This window comes from Pseudopipra pipra, chromosome W, assembly GCF_036250125.1.
Source record: "Pseudopipra pipra isolate bDixPip1 chromosome W, bDixPip1.hap1, whole genome shotgun sequence".
Taxonomy (NCBI): domain Eukaryota; kingdom Metazoa; phylum Chordata; class Aves; order Passeriformes; family Pipridae; genus Pseudopipra; species Pseudopipra pipra.
In genome coordinates, this window is record NC_087580.1 from 28,520,914 (window position 1) to 28,527,880 (window position 6,967).

General features: G+C 59.5%; 1 long non-coding RNA gene across 1 annotated transcript; it reads left to right on the forward strand.

Moving 5' to 3' along the window:
- Nucleotides 1-331: 331 nt before the first annotated feature.
- LOC135405693 (uncharacterized) lies at nucleotides 332-1,280 on the forward strand. Its single transcript, XR_010425952.1, has 3 exons — nucleotides 332-468; nucleotides 813-963; nucleotides 1,212-1,280. It is a non-coding gene; the product is annotated as an uncharacterized LOC135405693 (long non-coding RNA).
- Nucleotides 1,281-6,967: the final 5,687 nt, after the last annotated feature.

Consider the following 6,967-nt stretch of genomic DNA (forward strand, 5'->3'; position numbering starts at 1 on the left):
GCACAGGTACCTGCAGCCATCCCCGCCTGGGCTGGGCCTGCTCTCACTGCTCAGCCCAGCACCGCTGTTGCGGCCCTCCAGGGGAAATCCCTCTCTTCCCTGCCCTTCTTTCTCCTGCAGACATTTATGAAATTCATGGGCAGTCGGCGTAGAAAGGCCAGGATCACACCAGCTGATGTCCAGGCCCAGCCTGACACCATCCCGACCCAGGTGACAAATCCTGATGTCAGCACCGCGTCGACTGCTGCCCCAGCAAAGTGTGACACCACAACCAGTGATCACACAACCCACTGGGACACCACGTCCACCGATGATGAGTCAAACTGTGACTCTGTGCTGCCTGGTCTCACGGAGGAGGCCGACGCCACAACAACGGAGGGCGTGGCGAGCACTGACGCCGCGCCTGTTCAGCGCCTGGCCGATACCCCCAGCCTGGAGTTTCTTGAGGAGAGAGCTGTCTCTGCTGAAGTAAGCAGCCTGTGGCCCCCCAAGCTGGGTGCGCTGGGCCCCCTCAGCCTTTGAGGCTGGCACAGTGTGCTGGGAAGGGAAGCATTTCTCGGGGGAAGCTGGGCAAGTTGCTCACTCTGGCAGCTCTCCACTTCTCCCCTGTGCATCCACCAGGCCAGACTGTGGGACCTGGGGACCTGGGGCTGCTCAAGGCATCTCCAGTCCCTGGGGCAGGTGCCCTTGAGGCCAGACAGTGGGACTGGATAAGGCGAGGCATTTCCCAGGCTTCTCTCTTGCAGCTGCCTTCAAGGCACGACTGCAGGACTTGGAAAGCCAAAGCTTTTTTAATGGCATCTCTGCTGCAGGTAGCCATAACACCAGACGGAGACATGCAGCAGAGACCCCCCACGGTGCCCAAGCTGGCCTGGGTGAAGGAGGAGGAGAAGGAGGAAAGCCCTAGGGCTGCTCCAGCACAGCAGCCTGAAGAGGTGCAGCAGGTGCAGCCCCTGCAGGAGGGTGAGTGCTGGAGCTGGGCCACAGGGCTGGTGGCTGCAGCCCCCTTGGCCTCATCCTGCCCATCCCCTCTGGACATGCCCAGGGAAAGGGAGGGGGGCAGAGGGGCCGGGGCTGATCTCCCGGCAGCCGTGCTCCATCCACTGGGCATCCTGGGGCTGGCCCTGCCTGCTCCTGGAGCCCAGGCCTGGGCTGTGTTCTCCGGCCTCTCCCGCACACCCTCAGCTCTGAGCACGCTCGCTCTTTGCCAGATGCAGGCCAGGAGCGGACAGAAGAGCAGCTCCGTGCCCGTGGCCGCTTCCGCAGGGCAGCACAGGTACCTGCAGCCATCCCCGCCTGGGCTGGGCCTGCTCTCACTGCTCAGCCCAGCACCGCTGTCGCAGCCCTCCAGGGGACATCCCTCTCTCTTCCTTGCCTTTCTCCTGTAGCTGGTTTGCAGATTCATCAGGTGCATTTGGCATGAAGAGGCCACTTTCATGGCCACTGGGGACATGGCAAACCTCTTCAATGCCCAGACCAGCGCTGCCCTGCTGGATTTGCTTGTGGAGAATGGTGTCTACAAAGCAAAGCAAGTAAGCAGCCTGTGGCCAGGGCTCGAGTCCCCCAGGGATGCTGTGGCCCCTCACGCTGGCTGCGCTGGGTCCCCTCAGCCTTTGAGACCAGCAGAGTGTGGTGGCAAGGGGACCACTTCTTGGGGGAAGCTGGGCAAGTTACTGGCTCTGGCAGCTCTCCAACTGTCCCCCGTGTCCCCTCCAGGTGCCGGCCATAGTCAGGTGCATCCATCAGTGGCTCATGTCCAATGTGTCTGATGAGCACAGGCTGGACAAGACTCTGGTCCTGCTGACCGAGGCACACCCCACGGATGTTGCAGTGACCCTGCTGCGCTCTGCCCCAGCCTGTGACAGGTATGGGGCCCACCTGCCTTGAGGGCTCACCTGCGTTTAGACTCCATCTCCCTGGACAGTCGTTCCCAAATGGGGTGCCAGAGACATGGAGACTTCCAGGACATTCCAGCTCCTGTCTTTGCCAGCTTTGGCATGTCAGCCTCCAATCCTGAGGCCAGTCTGCCTCCCTGCCCCACAAGGCACCGTGGCTCTGTCACCTGGGCCCTGCAGCTGCCCAGGCCACAGAGCTGTGTCCCAGACCCCCCTGAACCAGAGTTGTGACTCCACAGAGCTGCTCGCACCATGTGGAAGACACTCATCTCCTCCAGATGGACTAAGGAGCCGGTGCTGCAGATCCTCTTCCGTGTGCTGGAATACTGGCCAGCGCACAGGAGACGCACCTCTGATGGGGATGAGAGGGATGTCTTTGCCCTGGCTGTGAGTTTCTTGAGCTGGCCTCTGCTCGCCCCCAGGTTGCGTCTGGGATGCCTTTCCATCCTCCCTCACCCCTGCTTCTCCCTGCCCCAGGCACTGGGCTGCAAGCCTGGCTTAGGGGCATGTTCAGGGACACCAGGCTGGGGGATCCCCCTGTGTCTCCTCTGGCCTGTCCCTGCCACGCTTGGGCCCTGCCACATGGACATCTGGGCCCTGAGAGCCGTCTCTGGGTGCTTTGTCTTTGGCAGGCAACTGTGGCACTCTGGGAGATCATCCAGCTGTCCCACTCCTGGTGCCCAGGGGGAGTGAAGGACAATTTCCCGCGCCTCCTTCTGACTCTGCTCTTCCAAGTTTTCATCAGCACAGAGGAGATGTCAGAGGAGGTCGAGACCTTCTGGAGGCGATGCCGGGAGCAGCGCAGCCTTCCCCCCAACCCCAACAGGTGCTCCATCCCAGTCCCCTCTCCCTGCCACGCCCTTGGGGCTGAGGCCAGGGCTCTGTGCCTGACCTGGGCTGTGCTCTGCACACAGGTTTGCAGTGCAGACCGTTAAAGCCCTGCTGCGCCAGCTGCTGGATGAGGACGTGTTGATGGCGATCGGTCGCAAGTGTGGCTGGGACATGCTCCTCAAGGCTGACAGCCACCACTATGCAGTGGGTCTGCTGGCCAGGTGAGAGCCCTTTCTCCCCACTGCCCCACACCCCCACAGGTCATTTCTGCCCTGTGCAGAGGCCACCCCACACAGTGTCCGTGCTGCTGGGCCAGAGGGCCTTGGCAGCCAGGGATGGCTGAGCAGAGTGGAAAAGGCGGAGAGGGGCGGCTGCACAGGAGGAGCCACCTCCCAAAGTGCCCACGTCCTCTCCTGGGCTGGTGGTCAAAGACCAGGCCTGTGTGAGTCAGTCCCAGGAGAGCTTTGCCCACCTGGCTCAGGGTCTCTGGCACCTTTATTCCCCCTTGCAGGGAGCTGTGCCGTGTCTCCCTCCCCTTCGGTCACCGCATCGCCGTCAGCCTGCTCCCGCGGCTCAGCAGGGGAGACCCCCTGTGGGAACTGCCTGCCCTGGCATTCCTGGTGGAGGTGAGCCTGATGGCGAGCGCTGCCTGGCCCAGCTGCCTCCCCCTCTCTGCCCTCTCACAGCTGCAGCCACCCGGGACGGTGCCTGCACCCTGTGCTGCTGCCTGGGCCCAGCCCCGGGCGGGTCCGGGCTCTTGCCGGCCGGGCACCCTGTCACTGCTCCCTGCCTTTCAGGTCCTGCACTGCCTGAACCCCAGACAATATGGGCCCAGCGTCCTGCAGATTTTTTCCAGGCACCTGCGCAGTCAGTGCCCGGAGAGGCGTCGCCTGGCGCTCCGAGGCCTGGTGGTGCTCAGCAGGGATCCCGCAATGGTGAGCAGGGGGCAGGGGCTGAAGCCGGGCCGGCAGCGTGAGGCTGTGCAAGGCAGTAGCTTGGCCTTGGCTGGCCTTTGGCAGCTGTGGCAGCTGCTCCCAGCTCTCCTCCTCCCCATTCAGCTGCCCGACTCCTTTGGGACGCACCTTTGGCCTCTGGGCCCCGCGGCAGCAGCGTGGGGCTGCACCACAGCATTGTGTTCCACACAGGCTATGAGCATGCGGAGCCTGAGTGAAAGCCTCCTGGAGCTACTGCAGGATGCAGACACGGACGCAGTTCAGATGACCCTCTCCGCGTTCATCAACATTCTGCGCTTCCAAATTGTCAAAATATCCAGCCCAATAGCCCTGAAGTTGCTTGAGGCTCTGCGGCCACTCTTTGACAACGTAAGGCTCTGTGCCCCTCATCGTGGGCACTGAGTGCTGCCAGGAAACTTTGGGCCCAGTGTCTTTTCAGGCCTGTGCCCCGGTGGGCCTGGAGAAGCCAGTGCTGAGGTCTTTTCCTCTTCCTTTGCACCAGGAGCACAGCCAGCTGCAGCAGCTCTCCATGCTCCTCTTCCAGGAGCTGATGGAGGCGACAGAGAGGAGCAGGAGCCTAAAGCCACACGTGTACCTGAGTCTGGTGCCATTCTACTTCAACTGGCACAATGAGAACAAGCGTGTGGCAGAGGTGAGGACTCGTGGGCTCTGGTGTCCCCATGGCAGGAGGCTGCTGTGCCTCCTGCCCTGGCCCATGGTCGCCTGCAGCCTCCTCCTGGCCTTGGTGCAGGGATGCGGGTGCTGTGCCCTGGGCTGTGGTGCCAGGGCCCGCTCTCTGTTGCTGTGCAGGCCTCTTGGAGAGCACTGTTTGGTGCAGCCAGGTTCCTAAAGTGGTGGGATCTTGAGGACTTGGTGACCATGGAGGAGCCATGGAGGTTTCCCGAGTGCCTGGTAAGGACGGCCCCAAAGCCCCAGCCCCTGATGCCCAATGTGTGGGGCTGGCAGGGTGCCTGTGTCCACTGCTGCACCCACAGACACCAGCCTGTGCCCCACACACTGCTCCCTTCCCTGGGGCGTGCGGGCTCTTTTCCAGGCTCCCTTGCCCCCACAGCCAGGCTGCCATGGAGCCCCGGCCCAGCTGGGCTGTGGGGCAGGGCCGCCCCACGGCTCCCCAGGAGCACCCAGCCCTCTGCTCCCCCCAAAGCCCGGCCCCAGCAGCTGCTGGCCAGGCCTCAGGGCTCTGTGGGCAGGGGAGCCCCGTGCTGGGGGCAGGGAGTGCCCGGCCAAGGGGCAGAGCCTGAGCCCAGCCTTCCCTCCATGCCCTGGCGCTCTTTGCAGCTGGAAAAGGACAGGAGCCGAGTGGGCCAGTACGTGCGCCAGGCCCTGCCGTTCCTGGAGAGCCCAGAGGAGCCCCTGCGAAAGCTGGCCATCAAGTTTCTGGGTGAGCCACAAGGCCGGGGTCCCTCCCCACCCCGCTGCAGCTCGGCCCCAGCCCCGGCTGCTGCAGCGGCAGCAGGATGCGGCCCAGGGCATGTGGAGCCCCGAGTGGCCCCGAGCGCCTGCTGCCGCCCTGTGCCAGCCCAGCCCTGGGGCGTCCCCATGCGGGAAGGCCCCGGGCTCAGCCCTGCCAGGGCAGGAGGCCGTGTGGCCGGGCTGGCAGCGCCGCTGCGGGGGACCTGTGCCTCTGGGGCCTGACAGGCTTTGTGTTCCCAGGGATCGCCGCCAGGTCCATGAAGCAGGAGCAGCCAGAGCTGCAGCTCATCTGCCAAGGTGAGTGAGGGCACCTTCCAGCTGATCCCCTTGGGCCCTGCTCCCTCCTGCCCATGGCAAGAGCTGGCTGGGATGGCCCTGGCAGGAGGGGCTCCTCGCGTCCCCACACCCCTGGCCTCTCACCTTGGCTCTCTTCCTTTCTCTTCCAGCCCTTCAAGACATGACTGATGACAGCCCTGCCGTCTCAAACCTGGCCATTGAAACGCTCCACATCATCAGAGCTGTACGGAGGACTTCATTCTTCTCATTCTGGTAGTCTCCGTTGCTGCCTCTTCCAGCCCGTAGAGGCGAGACAGAAGACATCAGACTCACCATGGCAGGCCTGGCAATTCAACACTTGCTCGCCGGCTCCTCAGAAAATCAACACTTTTATACAATTTTCAGATATGATTAAATGCATATTCAAGTGATTACAACATCTATCAATGCATATTAATAATAGGCGGAGTATAGGTGGAGCTCAGGCGGGGCTTGGGGCGGTGCTTCTCTTGGCACCCCATTTCGAGGGGTAGTTCCGATCTTCATCCATAGGGCAGGGGTCTCTAACTCCTCTTCCTCAGCTTGACCCTTCTTCCTTTCCATTGTTCTTGACCCGCTCACTGAAGCTTGGAAAAGGCCCTGGCTCCAGGCCTATTTCTCCTATTCAAATGTCTACCTGATCCTGTTATACTTCTAATTTATTGCTTCTAAGCCTATTACATGTTCTTGTACTATTCTCTTAAGCTTTGGTCCAGTAAGTAGAACAGAACGGGTACAGATCGTTTTAATATTGGTAACTTGTTTGCAGGCCCAAATCAACTTGTTTGCAGACCCAAATCTCTTAGGTAACTCTTTTGGGCCTGGCCTCCTGTTTCATTCCCCCCTTTTTGTTTAGAATTTACAAATTCCTTCCTCAAGTTCTAATGGATTTTGATAGGTATTCATCACAGCCCACATTATCTGCATCCTTCTAACCATGATGCTTGATTTGTACCATAGCCAAACAATTAGGACCAGTAGTAGAATCATGCCAGCTCCTAATACCAATACTGGATGTATCAAATAGTGGAACACTTGTGATGCTGTAGGGGAGTATCCTGTAAAGATGTCCCACCAGTGGTGCTCTCCCACTTTTTCCACTTTGGTTAAAATGGTTTTTATGCTCTCAGTGTCATGTTCTACTTGCCAGAGCATTCGTTTAGTCGTTCTGTTTACTTCCTGGACCAGTTTTTCTATATCAGGATGTTTAAGCATTGCTTTAGAAGATTAATGTTCATTCCTGTCTGCAATTTTGGCACATCGTGATACATTGTATAATCAGCTTCAATCAGTTGTCTAGTAGTCACTAGAATGATATAATCAAAGTCACAGCCTTTTATTCTAGTAAAACAAAAAATTAGTACCACTCACTACTTCATGACAAATATCTATGGTAAAATTAACACAAAAGGTTCTAACACATGCACAACCATTTCCTACATAATAGACTTGTGATTGGGTTTTAGCATGGGGAAGCATTTCAAAGGTACACACACTATCTTCAGCATCTAAGCATAAATCTTCATTTCTTACGACAGC